This window comes from Tenrec ecaudatus, chromosome 8 (genome assembly GCF_050624435.1).
Source record: "Tenrec ecaudatus isolate mTenEca1 chromosome 8, mTenEca1.hap1, whole genome shotgun sequence".
NCBI classification, from domain to species: domain Eukaryota; kingdom Metazoa; phylum Chordata; class Mammalia; order Afrosoricida; family Tenrecidae; genus Tenrec; species Tenrec ecaudatus.
Window position 1 is genome coordinate 138,108,594 of NC_134537.1, and position 21,071 is coordinate 138,129,664.

Below are 21,071 nucleotides of genomic sequence, written 5' to 3' on the forward strand. Positions count from 1 at the left end.
TATTTTTAAATTTTCCTAATTTTTTATCTTTTTAAAGCAGAGTCTCTCAAACAAAACACAAAAAATTGAAAATACAGGCTATATATTTTTAAAAGATCAAAAATACTGAAGACACATTAACTAGAATAAATATTTAATGTTTAACCACTTAAAACTAGCCATTGGCAACACACAGCATCAGAACTCTTGATGCTCATGCAAGAACTGCTCTAATAGGGGAAAATTAACAGAGAAAGGTAGACATCTGTCTTTCTTCTTTTCTTTTTTTTTTGAAATCATATATATTTCTATATCTTCATCACAAATAAAATATGAAATATCATTTGAGTTGAATTTGACAGCTGAACAGAAATAGAGGTAAATTCAGTGGTAATTACTGAACTTCTCACAAATGTTTCTTTAAACACAAGACATTAATATCTAAAAGACATCTCTAATCATGAAGAAATTATTTCAATGTGTTAGTAATATCTTTTTCCTTTTGCAAATTCCAGTTTTGACATTGACAGTAAACTTCCTGAATGAAGTTTGAGATTGTTTTCATCTGAATTATAAATAGTGGTTGGGTTATACATTGAATGGCTAACAACAGGTGAGCAGTTCAAACTTACTAGCTACTCCATCAGAGAAAGATGAGGATTTTTGCTGCTGTAAAGATTTACAGACCTGAAAAACCATAGGACTTGTTCCACTCTGTCTTATAGGGTCGTTATGAGTTGGAATGGACCAGATGGATGTGAGCTTGATTTTGCTTATTTATTAAGAACATATTTTCTATTCATTAGGAGCTCAGGTGTGGTAGTGGTTAGAGGTTGTGCGGCTACCGAGAAGGTTGGCAGTTCAAAACTAAAACCCAATATTATATCTTTAATATATCTACAATTATGAAAATAATTTTAAATGAAATTCAGTGACTATTAGCTCTTCTCTACCTTAGAGAATTAAAGGTGTATGTCCGAATAAGTAAAAACAGAAAAGTTCAAACCATGGCCCATAAAATGAGGACTAAGTTTACATCTGTAAAGGAATGCAAACAAAGGCTCAACAACAATCAGAAGACTCTGTGCTTATAATAATCTGCAGCTGATTGACAGCAGTGTATTTCTATGAGGGATGAGAGACATTGACAGAAAACTTCCTGAATGAAGTATGAGATTGTTTACCTTTCTTCCCCTTAATTCATCTGAATTATACATACTGGTTGGGTGATACATTGAATGGCTAACAACAGGTCAGCAATGCAAAGTTACCAGCTACTCCACAGGAGAAAGACGAGGTTTTTGCTACTGTGAAGATTTACAGACTCGAGAAACCATAGAAGTGTCTTCACTAGATGTGACAGTTACAGTCACAGTTTCAGAAACCCAAAAGCCGTTCTACCGTCCTAAAGTGTTGCTATGAGTCTGCATCAACTCTTTGGTAGTGAGTTTGGTTTTCTCATTTTTATCAAGATTTTACTTGCTTGCTTTTCTATAAATATAGAATATTTTCTCATTCCCTCTGTATTAGTCTGGGTAGACTAGAGAAACAAAATTTATAGACACTCATATGTGTATAATAAAGAGCTATTATATATACAAGAATAATTACATATTGAGAAAACATCCCAGCGCAGTCCAGATCAAATCCATAAGACTTATCTTAACCCATATGTCCCATACCAATCTAAAAATTCCTCTTCAGACTCACAAAACACGTGCAATGACACCAATTGCAGGAAGATCACAGGCCAGTGGATGGAAGTCTTATGGATCCAGTGGCGTTGTAAGTATCTCAGCATTGGCAGGGGTCTCCACATGGCTCCTCCAGCTCAGGGCAGTAGTATAGTTCCATGTGTCTTGTCAGCTGCAATGCCTCCCAGGAAGTAAGCTTGTGTCCCACCTCCAGTGAGTTATTTATCTCCTTAGCACCTCCAAATGAGGTCATCAAGCTGAGACCTGATTGACAGTCTAAACTCTACCCCTTCCATCTGATGACTTTCAACTTGATAGAAGATTATGAAACTACCACACCCTCCCTATTAACATACAATGCTAATGACCAATGTTTTAAGCACTGTTTCTTTCTTCTTCTTTTTCTGTGCTCTGGACTTACATTCGGCATTTCATTATCATCAGATCATTATCAGAATGGTAAGTGTTTTCTTCCTTTGTTTTAAGATGAACTTAAATATATTATATTCCTTGTATTACTAAAAGTTTAAATTTTATGTTACCTATATACTTGATGTAATTTATTGATTCATTTTCCATTTCATTCAGAATGTTACAGATACTGTATACTCTATAAAATATTATTATGGGGAAATCGGAGTCAAGCTAGTTTTGTTTTTGTCGCTTATAGATTACTTTCATAATTTTTTTGTATGAGTTTCCAAGGGCTTCTTTCTTACCAGTAAATCTCAGTCAGTTTACTTGGATATATCTGATTTCAATTATTCTATATTTTTCTCATTATACAGGTGGATAAGGTAAATTTTCTTCCATAATATTATTGGATGCAGTTCGTTTTATACTAATTTTCTAAGCAAATACTCTGTGTGTATCAATTATGTTTTATCTGTCTTTCATAGGCAGCATGTTCTCGCTAATCCGATTTGGTTTGACTTGCCATTTTATTTCTGTATAGTATTTGAAGGCATCTATATCCTTTAAAGTTTTTTGATTCAAACCTTTTTTTCTTCCTTCCTTCCTTCCTTCCTTCCTTCCTTCCTTCCTCCCTTCCTCCTTTCTGTTCTTCCTTCCTTCTTTTACCTTTTTGCTATATGAAATTGCAGACACAAAGTAAAGCTCTCCAGATGATAATTCATTTCTATCTCTGCCAACGGTTGTTTGTCACTGTGTCACATGGTGGTGACTTGTGTGTGGCTGTGATGCTGGAAGCTATGCCACTGGAAGTTCAAGTGCCACCAGGATGACTCAAGGTGAACAGATTTCAGCACAACCTCCAGACGAAGAACAAAATACACATGTGTGATTAGCAGTCCACGTAAGGAATTAACCACTGAAAGTTTTGTGAATAGCAGAGGGAACGTCTCCAGGCGTTGAACACTTCATAAATAGCAACAGAACATTGACAGAGATGGTGCCAGAAGATGAGCTGAGCCCGTCTGGTTGGAAGACTCTTAAAATATGACTGAGGAAGAACTGACTTCTCAAAGTATGGTCAATTGCAGTGACATGGATGAAGGACAGCTTTTGAGATCACCATATGCTGATGGGCCATGACTGAAACAGAGAAGAAACAATTGTAAACATCTATTATTAACTGGAATTGGAATGGGAAAAGGATGGATCTAGGAAATTTGAAATTCATCAAAAGTAAAAAAGGAATGAATAAAGATCAATCCCTACCATTACCCCCAAACAAACAAACAACAACTATAAACATGGATTTTTCCAGATGGAATTGACAGAAATCAAATTTCCCATATCTGTTGGAAGAGATGATGGAGAAGTTCAATATCATCTGCTATAATGAGGGCAGTGTATGACTGGAACCGACCACCAATTGCTCATATGTAAGTTTAGGTTGATACTGAAGAAAATTAAAACAAATCTATGAGAGCCAAAGTAAAATCTTGAGTCTATTAGACGAGAATTTTAAGAACATCTCAAGAATATGTAGGTCTGATTCACTGGCCACTAAATTCAGATGTGATGACCTATGGAATGACCTCAACAACATCATATCTGGAGCGAAAAAGGGTCATAAAAAAACAGAAGAGAGAAGAGATCAAACGGACATCAGAAGAGACCCTGAAACTTGCTCAGGATGTAGAAGAGTTAAGGAAAATGGAATAAACAATGGCCTAAAAGAGAGTTGAACAGAAAATCTCAAAGTGCAGCTGTAGAAGACAGTGTGTTGTCATGCAATATGCAGAGACTTGGAGTGCAAAAATTAAATATAAAGAACGAACTCAGCACATCTTAAACTCAGTGAACTGAATTGGGAACTAAAGCCTGAAGTTGCAATATGTAAAAACTTTATGGGCAAAATAGTGAACAAGCATGAACAGAAGAAGAAAAGAAGATTCAGAGTCACTGTATCAAAAAGAACAAATACACATCCAACCACTTCAAGAGGCAGCATACGCTCAAGAACCCATGGCATGAAGGAAGAAGTCTAAACTAAACTAAAGCATTAGTGCAGAACAAGGCTCCACGAGTTGATGTAATGCTAAATGAGATGTTTCGACACATGGTTGAAGCACCTGTGTCATGAAATTTGGAAGAGAACTACATGAACTGGAAGAGATACATATTTATACCCATTCAAAAGAAAAGTGGCCAAACAGAATGTGGATATTATTGAACAATATAATTAATAGTACATGCAACCAAAGTTTTGCTGAAAATCATTCAACAAGAATTGCAGCAGCACATTGATTGGGAGCTACCAGAAAGTCAAGTCACGTTCAGGAAAGGACAAAGAACAAGGGGCAGCAATGCTGAAGTCAGATGGATCTTGGATGAAAGCAAAGAACACCATCTAGGTGTTACTTGTGATTTATTGACTATGTGAAGGCATTCAACTGTGTGGATCATAGCAAGGTATGGATAGTATTGAGAAGAGCAGGAATTCCAGAACACTAAATTGGGCTCATGTGGAACCTGTCCTTGGATCATGAGGCAGTCCTTAGAATAGAACGAGGGCATATTGAATAGGTTAAAAGGAAGGAGTTAGGGCTGTTTCCTCTCACCATATTTATTTAATATTTGTGCTTAGAAGTCTGAGAAGCTGAACTCCATGAAGAATAAAAAGGCACTGGGATTGGAGAAAGTCTTGTTAACAACCTGCGACATACAAATGAAACATCTCACTTGTTGAAAGAGAGGTGGACTTGAAGCACTTGTTGGTGAAGATCAAGGAATATGAAGGATAACTCAATGTAAAGAAAACCTCTTTCTGCAGGCAATTAAGTCAACTGTCTTCCTCCTTGTGGGGTCCGTGTGCTATGGCTGCAAACAGCAAGCCTCCTTCGTGGTATATGCAGTGTGTTGGTATGAATAGGCTGCCTTGAGGGCCTTGGCGACAACCCGTTGCTGTTTTTCAATGGCTCTAACCTGGCTACATTCTGCTTTCCTAACCTGGGCTCTAAACTTGGATGTGCGGTGCCTTTAGGAAAGCCCAAGGCAGAGTGGCTAGTCACCACATTGGTCGGGTCATCATGTCCATCGGCACCAAGCTTCAAAACAAGGAGCATGTGATTGAGGCCTTACTCAGGGCCAAGTTCAAGGTTCCTGAACATGAGAAATCCACATTTCCAAGAAGTAGGGCTTCACCAAGTGTATTATGGATGAAGTTGAGGCATAGGGGTTGTGAAGCGCCTCATGATGAATGGTTGTGGAGCCAAATACATCCCTAACCATGGTCCTTGGGAAAAATGGAAATCATGATGTTGTCCATTAGACTAATTATCAGGACTTTTGTTTTCTTTATATTGATTTGTAATCCACACTGAAGGCTATAATCTTTGATCTTCAATTTCCATCAGTGAATGTGTCAAGTGCTCTTGACTATCAGTAAGTAAGGTGTATTATCTGCATATAACAAGTTAGTAATAAACCTTTTCCCAGTCCTAAAGCAAATTATTGTTCGTGTAGTCCATTTTATTGGATTGTTTGCCAGCACACACATTGAACAAGAGTGCTGAAAGGAGACTGCATCTTTCTTGATTTTTTAAACCACAGTCTGTTCTGTTGGAAGATTGTCTCTTGGTCAGTGTTGAGATTCCTCAGAAGCACAATTAAGTGTTTTATAATTATCAATTTTTGCCATGTTCTTCACATAGTTTGTTGTTATTCACATAATCAAATACCTTTGCATAGGTAAGCGCAAGAAAACATCTTTTGGTTTTATCCTCTGTTTTAAGCTAAAATACATCTGACATCAGAAATTATATGTATGCTTCATTCCCTGTCTTCTTGTGAATCCAACATGAATCTCTGGCAGCTCCCTGTCAATGTACAGCTGTAACCACATTTGAATTACTGTTTGAAAAATTTTTCTTGCATGTGACATTAACTGTATTGTTTGATACTTTCCACCTTCTTTTGGGTCACCTTTTTATAAAATGGTCAAAAAAATAAATCTCTTCCAGTCATTTGGCCAGGAAACTGTCTTCTAAATGTCTTGGCATAGATCAGCGAGTACTTCCAGGGCTGGATAATTTTACTGAAAAATTTTCATTGGCATTCTGTCAATTTCTGGAGTCTTCTTTTTCATTAATGGTGTCAGCACAGCTCAGATGTCTTCCTTTCTTACCACAGGTTTTGATCACCTGCTACCTCTGGTAATTGTTTGTTCGCCAATTCTTCTTGGTACCGTGATGCTGTATGTTCTGACTATTCGGTTTGATGCTTCCGACACCATTCAGGATTTTGTTCATAGAATCCTTAAGTATTGAAAAGGAAGGGTCAGATATCTTCTCCAGTTCTTTCGGATTGAGATATGATTAGAAAATCCTTTTGATTTTCTAATGCTAGATCTTCGGACATTGTGTTCTAATGTTTGCTCTGCCTCTTCAGTTGACGTTAACATTTTTCTGTTCAGCTCTTTTATTCCTTCATTTCCTCTCTTGGTTGATGTTTAAGACGAAATTTGAATCTCTTTGGACATTAAGTTTGGTCTCCTCCCCCACCCCCATCTCATTAATGATCCTTTGTTGTTTCATTCAGTTAAGTTGCTGTTAATGCCATCCCACAACTTCTCTGGTCTTTTGATTTTAATGTTCAGTGCTTAAATTATATTCCTGAGACAGTCTCTAAATTTAAGTCAGATATACTCCGGGTCATACTTTAGCTCCAAGGGACAGTGTTCCTTTTGTACTTTTTCATCTTGGGTTTGTACATTAGTAATTGTTGGTCTGTTGCACAGCAGGCCTCTCTGCTTCCTTGGGCTGATCTCCTCCTATTCGCTTCCAACAGGTGTAGCCCGTTTGATCCCTCTGTATTCACCATGGATAGTAGTCAGTGACTTGGAATGGCAAAGTGCTTGCAAAGAAGGAGCTGTCAGTCTCCCAAAGTCTTATCTCACCATCTCCAACTTTGTTGCTTCCATCAAGGATGTATTTCTCAACTCCTGATCCATCTTTTCCAACACCCACATTCCAATAATCCGTAACCATCAACACATCTTGATTGCATGTTTGAATGATTGCAGGGTGAAGAAAGGGGTAGAATTCTTCAATTTCTTCATCTCTGGCTTTAGTGATTGATGTATAATTTTGAACAATACAGACCGGTCTTCCTGTTAGGTATATAGATACTATCCTATCACAGACAGCAGTGTACTTCATAATAGTAAAAACACAACACTGCATTCAAATCGAACTCAAAGTCCGTCCAAATAGGAGCAGATCATTTCATTTTTCTCCTACAATGTGGCTGGAGAGCTCGAAAAGCTGGTCTTGCGGGGAGCAGCCCACGACCAGGGTCCCTTCCTTCATGACAGATTTTGAAATGTTCTTTTTGATAACTAAAATGGTGTAATTTATCTTGAATTTTTCATTCCTAGCAGAATAAACCATGTAATTATCTGATTCAAAATAGCCAATACCAGTTTATTTCAGTTTACCAATACTGAATTTTATATTTTATTTCACTATTAATGACATCCCATTTTCCTAGATTCATACTTTGTATATACCACATTCCACTTAGCAGTGGGTGATTATTATTTTGAGTCAGACTCCGTGAGCAGATGACGGCTTGGAAAGCCTTGCTTTTGTGTCCTTATGGCCTATTCTATTAGGAGGAGGCAGCTCTTCCATAGTTTATTTCCAGTTCCTTCCAGCCAAAGGGCTCATCTTCAGTCACTATGTGAGACATTGTGATACTACAATTTATAATGTTTTCAGTGGCTGATATTTTCATAAATGAATGACTTCTTTCTTCCTCTTAGCCTGTTCTCAGTCTTGAAGCTTGGCTGAGATCTGTCTACTTAAGTGACCTGGCTGGGATTTGAAAAACTAATCGCATCGCTTCATTCATTACAGCAATACACAGACCACTTCTGTACAACAAAGTGACAGACAAGTGGGGATGTACTGTTAAAGACAACGCACCATGATAGCCTGAAAGAGGTGAAATGCACACAATGGAGAAGTGTTCCAAAGAATTAGCTTCCTTTGGCATCTATTCCAGTAGCTTACAAATCTGAGTATGTAGGGAAAGAATCGTGTGTCACTTAAAGTCTGTGGTTGTTGTTGTCATTGTTAGACCCCGTCCGGTCCGTTCCAGCTCTTAGTAACTCTGAATAGAAGATAATGAAAGACCACTGGCCATAAGCAGTCCACACGATTGTTCTGAAGTCGGAGCCATCGCTTCAGCTACTACGTCAATCCATCCACCAAAGACGTTTTTGTGGCCCTTGTCCATTGCCAAAAATGATGTGCTGCTCTAGAGACTGACTCTCCTAGAACATGTCCAAAGTATGTAAGAAAAAGTCTCGTCATTCGGACCTCTAAGGAGCTATACTTCTCCCATGACCTACTTTTGTTGTTCTTTTGCTGGTCCATGGGACTCTCAATATTCTTCACCAGCACCAGAGTTCAAAGCACTGCTTTCCTTTTCAGTCTTCCTTAGTCAAGGCCCAACTTAGACAGGCAGATAAGGCAACTGAAGATCCCTTGGCTTGGACAGCTGCACCTTAGTTCCCCAAAGCACATCCTTGTTTGTTTTAACTCTTTAAAGATGTCTTGTGCAGCAGATTAACCCAATGGAATGCATCGTTTGATCTATTGACTTGTGCTTTCCTGACCCTGGCTGTGGATCCAAGCAAGATAAAACTCTTGACAATTTCTAACTGTGTTAGTCCGGGTAGACTAGAGAAACAAATCCGTGGAGACACTCACATGTGTGTAAGAAAGAGCATCATATACAAGCGCAGTTTAATATTGAGAAAACATCCCTGCCCAGTCCAGATCAAGTCCATAAGCCCGATATTAGCCCATATGATTGATATCAGTCTATAAAGTTCTCTTCAGACTCACGAAACACATGCAGTGATGCCGAATACAGGAAGATCACAGGCCAATGGGTGGGATGTTCTTGTGGATGCAGTGGTGTTATACATCTCTCAGCACTGGCAGGGGTCTCAGTGGTTCCTTTAGCTTCCCGGGCACAGGATCTATCAGCATAGCGCCATGTGTCTTATCAGTAAAACATCTTTCAGTGAGTAAGCAAAGAGAGAGAATGTCTCCCACCTCCCAGAAGGAAACACAGGAGTTCCCAGAATCCTCAGGAGAAGACTGTAGGAAGCATCCAGCTGATCAAGATGTTTACTGATGGATGACTAATTCCTGGTGCCTCTGTGTCTCTGCAGACAAAAGAGTTGCAAAACGACTGTTTGTGACTTTTCTGCTAAAAGCATTGAAGGATAACTCAGCTATTTATGATCTCTGAGATTCTCTTGAATCCTGCATATCCCTGTGATTGTCCTTGAACCTAGTACTTTTGTTATTCTAAAGTTAAGAAACTGTGACTAGTTAAGTAACATTTGCATAGATAAGAGTTTGGGAATGTTTAAGTTCTTTGATGTTTGTTTTTGTGACCAATTCCCTTATGTAAGAAAAATATAAAATCCAAGCTTCAAATATACTTGAGACTTCAGTCCATCAGATTGAAGTCCTCCCGATCCCATACTTTGTATATATCTCTTTCTTTTCCTTTCATCCGCATGCCTCATTTCGGACCCAGCTTGATGCGGGATAGCTGGCCTAATCCATGCTGAAGGCAATGCCCACACAGACTTCTCATTGGCTATATCCTGATTGACAGGCCAGACTCCACCCCCACAGTCCCAATCCTCAAATTGACAGCAGATCATGCAACTACCGCAGTAACATTGTTCCATTTATTATATTACCTAGTGGTCCAGTGGTGAGGATTTGGGCTTCCTTTGCATTGAATATGGTAATCCAGTCTAAAGGCTACATTATTGATCTTCATCAACAAGTGCCTCCAGCCTTCTACAATTTCAGAAACTAGTTTGTGTCATCTGCAGATTACAGGTTATCATCAAACCTTTGTCAAATCATGATACTGCATCTTTCATCATATAATACAACTTTTCTGATTATTTGCTCAGCCTACTAATTGAATACATATGGTGCGAGGACATACCCTGACACACATCTTCCATGATTTTAAGCCATGCCAGGTTCCCTTAATCTGTTCACACAATTGCCTCTTGATCTTTGTACAGATTCCACTTGAACACAACAAAGTGCTCTGGAATTCCTGTTATCTTAAGCCTATCCATTGTTTGTGATGATCCACACTCTTGAATGCCTTGAAATAGGCAGTATAGCACAGTAAGAATCTTTCTGTATGCTCTGCTTTTAGCCCAGATCCATTTCACTTCAGCAAGGATATTTCATGCTCTGCATTCTCATCTTGAGCCAACCTGAATGTATGTAGCTTCCTGTCAAGGTATTTCTGCAGCCATTATTAGATGATCGTGAGCAGCATTTTACTTGCATGTGATACATCCTATGAAACCGGCCATGCTGGCACGTGAACGTCGCGTGAACACTGGTCCTGCATTGTCTTTAAGAATCTCAAACGCATTTCCTGCCACAGTCGTCATTGTCATTTATCTTTGTGTCTGATGCTCAATCCACATCGTTAGCAGCGTGCTCCATTATTGATACTGGTTCCTCTGAAAGTATGTTTAACTGTGTAATTTTCATTGGAGTTCCTCCTTTAACCGCTTGGATTTTCTTTCTACCTATTAATTTTAGAACCATAGTGATTACTGAATATGACATACCTAAACAACATGCAATCTCATCCACAAATTTTCCACCTTCAGCTTGTTAAATGGCCCTTGATTCACTTCCAAATGGATAATTCCTTGCGGCTCCTATCAGCATCGGCTGTGTTGCTTTTTGGATCCCTGCTGCAATTCACATGATATTTTTAAGGAAAATGAAATGAACAGATAGTGGTTCTGCATTCAAGAGATTGAAGGCTGCCACCTAGACAAACCATGCACTAATAAACGATACACTTTTTAGATAGAAGGTAGAATTTTTGCTGTATGCATTTTGAGCACCGATGCAGATTTTCTTTCCTCTTTCTTGATGTTTGGGCAGAAATCTAGCCTACATATTACTCTGTTTCAAAGTAGGTGACAAACTACATACTAATAAACTTTATTCAACATGTATCTAACTATAGTGGCAAGTTGCATAAAGAATTCTGATTAGTTACCGATAATATCCAAAGAAATAGGGCATACAAAGGCAATGAGGTAACATGTTGAGATTGAGAGTATTGAAAAAAAAGGGGGGAGGGTGCCATGCTGCTGTTGTTCGACCGCCCGGTTGGCTCCGAGGCACGGCGACCCTGGGGCGGCAGCAGGCAGCACTGCCTGGTCCTGCACCGCGTTCTCAAGTGTTGGTGCCCATCATTGCAGCCACTGTCTCAGCCTAGCTTGTTGGAAGTCTTCCTGGGTTTTGCTGCCCCTCTACTTTACGAGGTGGAATCGTTCTTATATGATGTCGTAATAACCAAGAAAAAACATTACCTGAAGTAGACAGGTTTTCTTTTTCACTCACAATACGTGTCAGTTGTGCTGCCTGTCATGTTTGCTCCATTTTATCCCCCATCTGTAGCACAGCTCCCTCTCACAGGCTCTGGGAGACGCTTTGCTATTGGTGGGGTGGAAGAAACGATGCAGCACACGCAAAGCTACATGCTGAATGGCTTTAACACACATTGTTTTGGCCAAATGAAGTTAAAGAGTGATAGCCACGTTCAAGGCATCTGTTAAGTATAATGAAGCCATATGCCTGGAAGGAGAACTGTAATAAATAAAACAGACCTTATGACTATCACACAAGGAGATAATTTGATCTGTCAATATTGGTGTTGTAAATAAAATAATAACAAAAATTCCCCAGAGGTCTATGCTCTTCTTTGTGTGTTACCAGAAAAACTAGAAAAGCAACAGTGACCCACAGGAGGAGTGGAGGCAAAGGGATAATAACTGATACAGGGGTGACCGGGGATGCAAGGGTGGGGAGTGGGCTGTAGGGAGGGAAGGAGGATTGGGGAGTGGGGAATGAAGATGGAAACAGGGAGGAAGTACTAGAACTGACAGTGGTAACACAACTCACTTGAAAGGCGATTTAATCATGGGGGTAGGGAGCATTCTAAAATTCATATGGTAATGATTGTACAATTCTCCTTGATATGGTTGAACAACTAAACTATTGATGTGTATGTTATGCAAATTTTGTGCCAATAAAACTTTAAAAAGAACAGAAAAGGGAGAGAGAAAGAAAGCCAAGACTTTCTCCCGAGGAGTGGCTGGTGGGTTTAAACTGCCGCCTGTGTGGCTAGCAGCCTGAGTTATAAGCACTACACCACCAGGGTTCCTTACAGACATGGATAGAAGCTTGTTCATGAAAAATATAAAAGAGGTTAAATATGAAACAAATAAAAAATAAGATCAATATAGCTACACAGAAAATCTGTTGCTCATATATGAATTTACAGGATGATATTCTCTTGAATTTATCTCATTGTATTGTACACAGGGTTACTGTGAGTCTGTACCAGCTGCATAGCACCTAACTGTAGCACATGTCTCCATATTCATTTTCCCAAATTTCCTGTCTTGTGCAAACAACAGAAAAAAAGCAGTGTGTTACTTTTGGGTGTTGTTTTTTATCTCCAGATTTTTCAGGGGTGAGAGTATACTTCAGCCTTGAAATCCAGGTATACTGTAGGTGGTGAACTGCTAAATTGATACAAATTCTTTTTTTCCGGACCAGCAGTTAGGACTTTCATAAGAATAGTTTGAAACAATGTGGATTCTTCTTGATAAGGGAAATTTATAATAGAACCAGAAAAATTCAGATCTTGGGGCTGGTTACTCAAAACTTTTGTAAAAACAGACCACTACATTGTTTGCTTCTCCTGACTGGGTCCTTGAACCTATTGTTGCAACCACTGTGTCAGTACGTCCCTTGTTGAGATTACTACATGATTTGCTTATTCTTTATTTCTCACCAAGCATGATGAGTTCTCCAAGGACTGATACCTTCTGGAAATATGTCCAAAGTTTGGCCTCCTGACTTTTAAGGAACAATCTGACCGTACTTGTTCTAAAATGATATAATTTGTTCTTGCAGCGCAAGGTATTTTCAACCTTGTTGACCAGGTCATTCTATTCCAAATTGCTTGACACATTGAGTGAGTCCCACAGTTACACACATTTGTAGAAACAATTCAATGGACAGTCTATTATTTCTGAAAGTCTATTTGTTTGTTTTTTTTAATTTAATGCCTTCAATGTAGCTTGGACTTATTCTTCCAGTACCACAGTTCTTGAGCATGTGCTAGTTCCTGAAAGAGTGAATATGGAATGTGTGTGTGTGTGTGTGTGTATGACTTTGTATAATCTTGTTGCTGATGCTTTTTGCATAGTTCAATATTTTGCCCATAAGATCATCCAATATTATAACTCAGGTTTGAAACCCTGAAAATTGTTAAATGCAGCTTCCTTCTGCTGGGTAAGGGTGAGATTGAACTGAAGAAAGATATCCAAGTATATGAAGCAATTGTCAGCGTAGTAGGAAGGACACAGAAAGGATGATAGAAATCCTAAGGAGGATAATAGTCTTCCAAAACTTAAGAAAAAGAATACAGCCCCACTTCACTGTCAATTTACTATATTATGGTCGTTTGCATGCTGCTCTGGTGCCAGACATGTGCCACCAGGATTTGAGAATGTAAAACTGTGCCGAGGCTTACTCGGTGAGCATTGCTATATCAGAAATGTACAGAAGAAGAAGAAAGTGTCAACTTTTAAGGCATATTTAATTTTTAAAAATCCACGAACTCAAACTCAGAGCCATCAAGAGATGAGTGAAATGGCTCTTGATTAGTCTCTACATGTACATACTGAAGAGCCAAAGCAGTACTAACACATTCTCATAAACCCTTGATTTCCCTCAGGAACCCTGCTGGCATAGCACAATACACATTGAACCACTAACCATGCTCCTATAAAGATTTAAAGTCTTAGAAACTCAGAGGAGGAATTTTCTGTCCAATCAGGTCGTTATGAGTAGAAATCAACTCAATGGCGGTGGGTATGGTCGTGTTTAGCTTTGTTCTTCAGTGTTGCCACAGGTCTCTATGAGCCAACATCTTCTTCTAAACCTAAAGACACCTACCTCTGGAGTAAAGGTTGTGTAGTAGCTATGAGTTGGGCTGCCACCTGCCAGGTTAGCAGTTCAAAATTACCAACCGTTCTATGGGGGAATGATGGGGCTTTCTATTTCTGTAGTTAGTCTCAGAAATTCACACAGCAGGTCTACTTTGTCCTATATGGTCACTATTAGCTATGGACTCGATAGCAGTGAGAGAGAACCTCTACAGTCGAGCTTTTTCCACGTTGCTGCTAAGTAGTATATGACATTGTAAAATACACAGCTATTGTATCCATTCACCGATGTTTGAATATTTGCATTCTTTCACTTTGGAGATATGGCTGTGATTATTCTAAAGCACAGCGTGCTATCAATATATGCTCGTGCATGTTGTTGTTGTTAGATGCCATCAAATTGGTTCCTACTTACATGGACCCCATGACAACAAAATGAGACATCGCCCAGTCCATGGGCATCTTCATAACTCGCCAAGATGGAGCCCATTGCTTGATCCATTGTGTCAATTCATCTTGATGAAGTGCTTTGTTGGTTTTTTGTTTTGTTTATTGAGCCTATACTTTACAGTGGAGCCCTGGTGCCATAGTGGTTACATGGGAGTCTGCAAACTGATAGGATCAGCTGTTCAAAATCACCAGCCACTAGGCAGTAGAAAGGTGGGGCTTTCGTGCAGTCTTAGAAACTTACAGGGAGCAGTTCTACCTTGTTACAACTCCTCTTTGCTCTCAGCAGGCAAGTTTGTATCCATCTGCACATAGTAGGTTATGAAGAACTGCTCTTGTTTTGACTGATGATATTGAACTTCCCCATGTTTTTTTGTTTTTCTTTTCTTTTCTTGTGGATAAAGTCACTTTGATTCCTGTGTATTCCATCCAGGAGTTATCCAAGTATGTAATCGCTGCTTGTATTGTTGCAAAAGTATTTGCGAGAAAGGAGTCATTGGTCTTGCAAAATTCAATCATGTGATCTCAAGCTTCATCTCTATCCCAAAGGCTGTAGTTATAAATCACGGATCCTTCTTATTTGCTTCCAATTCTTTTCATGCAAGCATCAACAATTAATGAATGCATCTTGATTGCATTGTTTGATCAAGTCTTACAAAGTTTGTATAATTCTTCTACTTTTCATCTTTTGTTTTAGTAGTAGTTGGATTATACTGTTCAGTAACAGTTATATTAACTGGTTTTCCTTGTAGGCAAATGGATGTTATCCTATTACAGATAACATTGTACTTCTAGATAGCTCTCGATATGTTCTTTTTGAGGATAAGTGAAATGCCATTCCTCTTGAATTTTTAACTCTTGGCATCACAAACCACATAACTAACCGAGTCAACATGACCCATACGAATCCATTCGAGTCCAATAAGGCCTAGTAGATTGATCTCTATGTGTTGCACTTTATTTTTGACAACTTCACTTTTTCTAAAGTTGCATACACTCCATGCTTGGCTTGCTGAGGAATGTTGCAGCTGTTTATTCTCATTCCGTGTCTTGCCTTGTTGGTTACTTAAATTCCTGAAAGCTTTGCTCTGACCTCGTCATTAACTGTCCTCCTTCTCCAGGAAGCATCTCCTCCCCAGCTCTTTCTGCGTGCCTTCAACCTGAGCGTCTTCTCTAGTGGCACCATATCTCGCTGTTGTTCACAACATTTGTATTGGCTAATCCCTCACAGAGCGATCAACTAGTCTTTCTTCCTATTCTGTTCTGAAACAGGAAACTCTGCTTGTAGCAATGCATCTTGGGAGCAGGCATTTGCAGTACTGGAAGCATAGCTTCTGCCGTTAGAGCAGCGTGGGAGCCACACCAGTAGGAACACCGACAGGGGAGTAAGCTTCCAGGTCACAATGCAGCCCAAAGTTAACTTTGTAGGAAACCTTCCTTCCTTAGCTTTAAAATTCAACTCATGAATTCCTCATTTACATCTAGTTTATTTTCATATAGGGTTCACTTAAGATAAAATAATAAACCTGACTCAAAAACTAGGTCATTGATTTGCTGTCATATAATGAACAACAAAAATAACAGAAAAGTGACGTTTCACTTCATTTCTTTGTGTGGAGCATGAGGGTGATCTGGTCTGAGAAAAATGATAATGTTAAATAAGTTATATCTGTAATGTCAAAGGATGCTTCTTTGGCAAAAATATTTTGCACCTTTAGCAATGGATATGAGACAACGCGAATGAGGTGCAAAAGGCAGTTGCAGGCAAGCAAATCAATGCCTGCAGACAAGCTCGTGAACTCCGTGCACCATGTTAGTGCCTCATAAGCTGCTCATTGATTCTTTCAGGTGAAGGGATACATTTCTAGCAGCTTCCACCTAGGATTGCACACAGGCTATTCAGTAGAACCAGTTCTCATTTGTTAGTGGAAATTTTTTGACCCCTAATTAAACTATCCTATGTGGATTTTCCAATGTTTAAAGCCCGGGAATTCATGCTTTGCTCTGTCTCTGAAATAGAGTTCTCGGATAGTGAGAAGAATAGAGGTGGTTTGAGATATATAAATTCTCATCATTTCAATTTGGCAGGGATTGTAATCTGGTATCAAACACGAAAGGAAAAAAATGGAAAACAACAATCAAAAAGAAACATGCGTACACCAACAAATAGCATGATACAGAGTGCTCATATTCAGTTGGCATTTCTGGAGTCTAGCGGTGACTACAAATGTGTCCTGGTGGTGTGGTGGTTAGAAGTTGGGCTGTCTTCCACAAGGTCTTCAGTTTGAATCCAGCAATCACTCTGAGGGGGAAAGGCGAGGCTCACTACACCTGTAGGCAGTTACCGTCTCAGAAACTGAAGGGGCACTTCTACCCACTCCTATGGGTGGCTATGAGTCCACATTACTCTATGGCAGCACAGGTTTTTTGAGAACTAAATGCACATGCTTTTTAAATGAGCTGACTCTTATTACGAAGTCTTTCTAAGAATTTGATTATATTCTCAATTACAATACAGATTGAATCGACTCTGTAGAATACAACTACTGTTTCCTTTCTGATTATGCAGAGAGCTATAGATAGTAGTTAGAATGTGAATATCTGTGTGTAACTAGTTGAAATCATTTTATTATCAAAACCAAACCAGAAACTATTTTTTTCAGTACATATTTCATAATACAATATAGTCAAATTTCTATTTAAAGCTGTAATTAGCCAAAAGGCTATATTGTGTACAGCCAAATGTGTCCCCCTATTTGACCTAAATAATCATGTATCTGGTATGTAAAGCTTTAAATGTTGTGGAAGCAAGTTTGAGGCAAGGTAAGACAGCACTTTTAAAATAATTTAACACTAATATTTCTTAGACTTTTCCAAATTAATTCAGTGAGGCATGTTTACTCATGTAGAAGGAAATGATATTTAATACTAACGGACTCATTTAATAATTGAATACTCTAGCACTTCATCTTACTGTACGTGAATGAAGCAGAATAAAAAAGAATAGTATGGACTACATATTTACTATGCGGCAGTGAAAAAGGAAGAACTGACATTTAAAATTCTGGTATTGGCACTGTATATACTTGAGTACCAGGTGACCCAAATATCTATTTAGGTGCCGACCTAAGGCACCTAATTTTACCATTAAAAACTGCATATAAAATGTGCTGAAAAAACTCGACTTATACACGAGTATATACGGGGTATATAAAAATACACTATAGATTTCCACAATACAAATAAATCTGTTTTAGAAAAAAGTACAGGGAAAACTCTCTATAGAAACAAGAACAAGACTTTGCCTCAGTTCCTTTGGACATATCAGGAGGTCTCAGTCCCTTGAAAAGGTACATATGACTTGATGAAGTAGAGAGTCAGGGAAGAAAGGAGGATGGTCGACCACATCTATTGGTGACAACAAGAGACTCAATCCGAAATGGTGGTGAGACTGGCACATGTCTAGGTACCCTGTTATTGTGTCACACAGAAAACAGTTCTGAGTTGGAACTGATGAGATGGCACTATCTGCTAAAACATAAAGTAGTGATTGGTATAATATTACAATCATAAATATTTTCAACCTTCCTAAATTAAAATGACTTCTATCAAGAAGCCATGATGGCTTTGTGATTCTACTTCGGGCAGCAAGCAGCAACGTTAGCTGTTTGAAACCACCAGATGCATGCCAGGAAAAAGAAGTTTTCTACTCCTACAGGGGAGACCCAAAACTCATCTGTAAGAAACTTGGACAGGTCCTTTCAGAAGAGCCACCCAGAAGGGATGATATTAGAGTGCATTATAGCACTAATGAAACACATAATTATACTCTAGTTTTTAAATATGTCCTCCCCTTACTATCATGGTTTTCATTTGTTTTATCTCATCAATCATGTGAGACGTGTGTGTGTTCATTTGTATAATTAAGATAATTTGAAACATGAAAGCCAGGATAACCTTTCAGAATCAGTAACAGAAGTAATGGTTCCCTGAGGAAACAAGAAGAAAGGCTGATATCACTGATGGCTGTATAACCCCACTTGAGGGGAGTAAACAACAGAATTGGATGTGAATGGAGGGTGTAAGATATGGCAAAAAGTAAAAATAAAAATAAGGGTCCCTGCGGGGTAAGGTGGTGGAGAAGGGGAATAAAGGGGAACTGATATCAAGGAGTTCAAGAAGAAAGAAAATGTTTTGAAATGGATTGTGGCAGCAATTGTACAATAATGCTTGATGTGATTGAACTGTGGAATGTTATGATAGCTGTAAGAGCTCCCAATAAAATGATTTTACATGAATAAATAAATAAAGAGCTACCGTCTCTTAAACCCACAAAGGCAGCACTTCTGTTTGTCCTTGAGAGTTTCCAGGAGCTGGAGTCAGCCAGACAGGATGGAGCAAATGTAGCAAGGTTGCAAACCGATTCCGCATTGTGAAATGGAGGAGACAAAGGGAGGTGGGGGGGGACGGGACTTTAACTATCAGTGTTCTAGTTTCTATCATTGTTTAAAGTTTATTTCAGAAGGAAATACTTTCTCTACACATGAAGTATGTGATATTGAGCACTCTAGCTCATGCTGCAAATGGAAGCAGCTCTGTAGTTGAGTTCTTTTTTTCCCTGGACTCTAGAATTGCTCTACTCACAGGGAACAAGAGCACAGGAAGCCAGAACTTGCTTATCAGCCAATCTTCCATCAAGGATGGTAATTTTATGGAAACAGTGGTCAATATTTGTGTTTCTAAGACAAGAAAAGTCCTTTCATTTAGCCAGGAAAATAGTTAGAAGCAATATATAAATAAAATTATTGTTTGTGTGGGGGGGAAGGAGAGGGAGCTAATTGGTATTTTATTTTTTATTAGTCATGTCATCTACTTTTAAATTGGGGAGAAATATAAGGCTATCTATTAACTTACAGAGTTACCATCTCAGAAACCCGTCTATCCTGTCCTCTAGGGTCACTATGAGTTGGGATCATCCCAGTAGAAGGATTTGTTGTTTTTTTCATTTTTTAAATTGAATAAATGTATCTCTCATATTTAATTATATTTATTTTTAGCCATGCTAGTAATTGGAATATATTTGCTTTCCTTATTATTGCCTATCCTGATGATGCAGGCAGCAGGACGTACCAGCATTTAAAGGTCAGTGGTGCTCTAAGCTCAGGGTGACTAAAAGATGTTAATTGGCTACTGCTGAGAAACAGACCTGAAACCTACTTATTTTGTAGACACTCCAGTTAATAGGGAAAAAATTGTGTCTCTAATTTGGAAAAATCTGTTCACTTCTGGAAAGTAGCCCGCCCAATGGAGAATATGGTTAATTCTTCCTCTTCTAGTATTAGGCAATGAATGGCTGCTATGCTGGTATTGACCAAATACTTCTGCTGCTGAAAGTGAAGCAGGAAAGCCATTTCTTATACTAATACAAATACATATTATACTAATAAAAATGAATATAATACTAACACCAATACAAAGAGTAAGTTAGCTACCACTGGAAAAGGGATAGAATAATTGCCTGTACTATCAATCCTGAACCAACTAGGAAGAAAAAGATGTCTCTCTCTGAGGAAAAGACAGAAACTCTGAGAAATATGAAATAAAGCATGTTGCTCACCCATTTTAGTTCATGCTCTACATTTTTAAAAAAAAAAGTAGGGGGGAAAATCAATTTCAGCTTTCAGCCTTGACAGTACATACTCTGTTGAATGAGCTTAAATTTCTAATGTTCCAATTCAGCTATACAAATCCTTAATTTTTCAAAACAATCATTCACATCTTAGAATGTTCAATCATGATTTATCTTGCCACAATGTTATTCTCTTTGACTTTTCATTTTTTGCTTTTGTATACGGTTCTTAACAATTTAACTCTTTGTTGGCGGTCACAGGTAACATTAGGAAAAGTCTTTTGCTAAAACAAAAGCTCCTGTTAAGTCAACGACTTACTAATTCCTTCATCACTTTGCTAATTTCCCTCTATCTTATGTCACTATCCTTATGTCAGAAATATGCTAAGATCTGAAGTTAGAAAATCAAAATAGAAGAATACACATGGCATGTTTCAAGCTGAAGAAAAGTCTGAGCCTTGAGTTGAAATACAGAAAGACATTGTAGGCAAAATAAAATGGAAAATACATATATAGTCAGTGTAGAAAAATAGTGGTAGCATATGATCAAGAATCAATCATTTGAAAGAATCCCATGCCACATCTAAGGTATTAGCAAAAATGCAAGGTTCCAGGAATTGACAAAATATCAAATGAAAATGTTTTAACAAACTAATTTGATGCTCATACATCTATAATAAGAAATTTGGAACCTAGCTACCTCTCCAAATAACTGGAAGAAATCCATATTTGTACCTATTGCAAAAAAGATGGTCCAACTGAAGGCAGGAATTACTGAATAATATCATTAATATTAAATGCCACTAATATT

At 38.4% G+C, this 21,071-nt stretch overlaps 1 non-coding gene across 1 annotated transcript; it reads left to right on the forward strand.

The window, feature by feature from the left end:
• The first annotated feature begins 4,908 nt into the window (after positions 1-4,908).
• LOC142455794 (small nucleolar RNA SNORA70) lies at positions 4,909-5,040 on the forward strand. Its single transcript, XR_012785923.1, has one exon. It is a non-coding gene; the product is annotated as a small nucleolar RNA SNORA70 (small nucleolar RNA).
• The last annotated feature ends 16,031 nt before the right edge of the window (positions 5,041-21,071 follow it).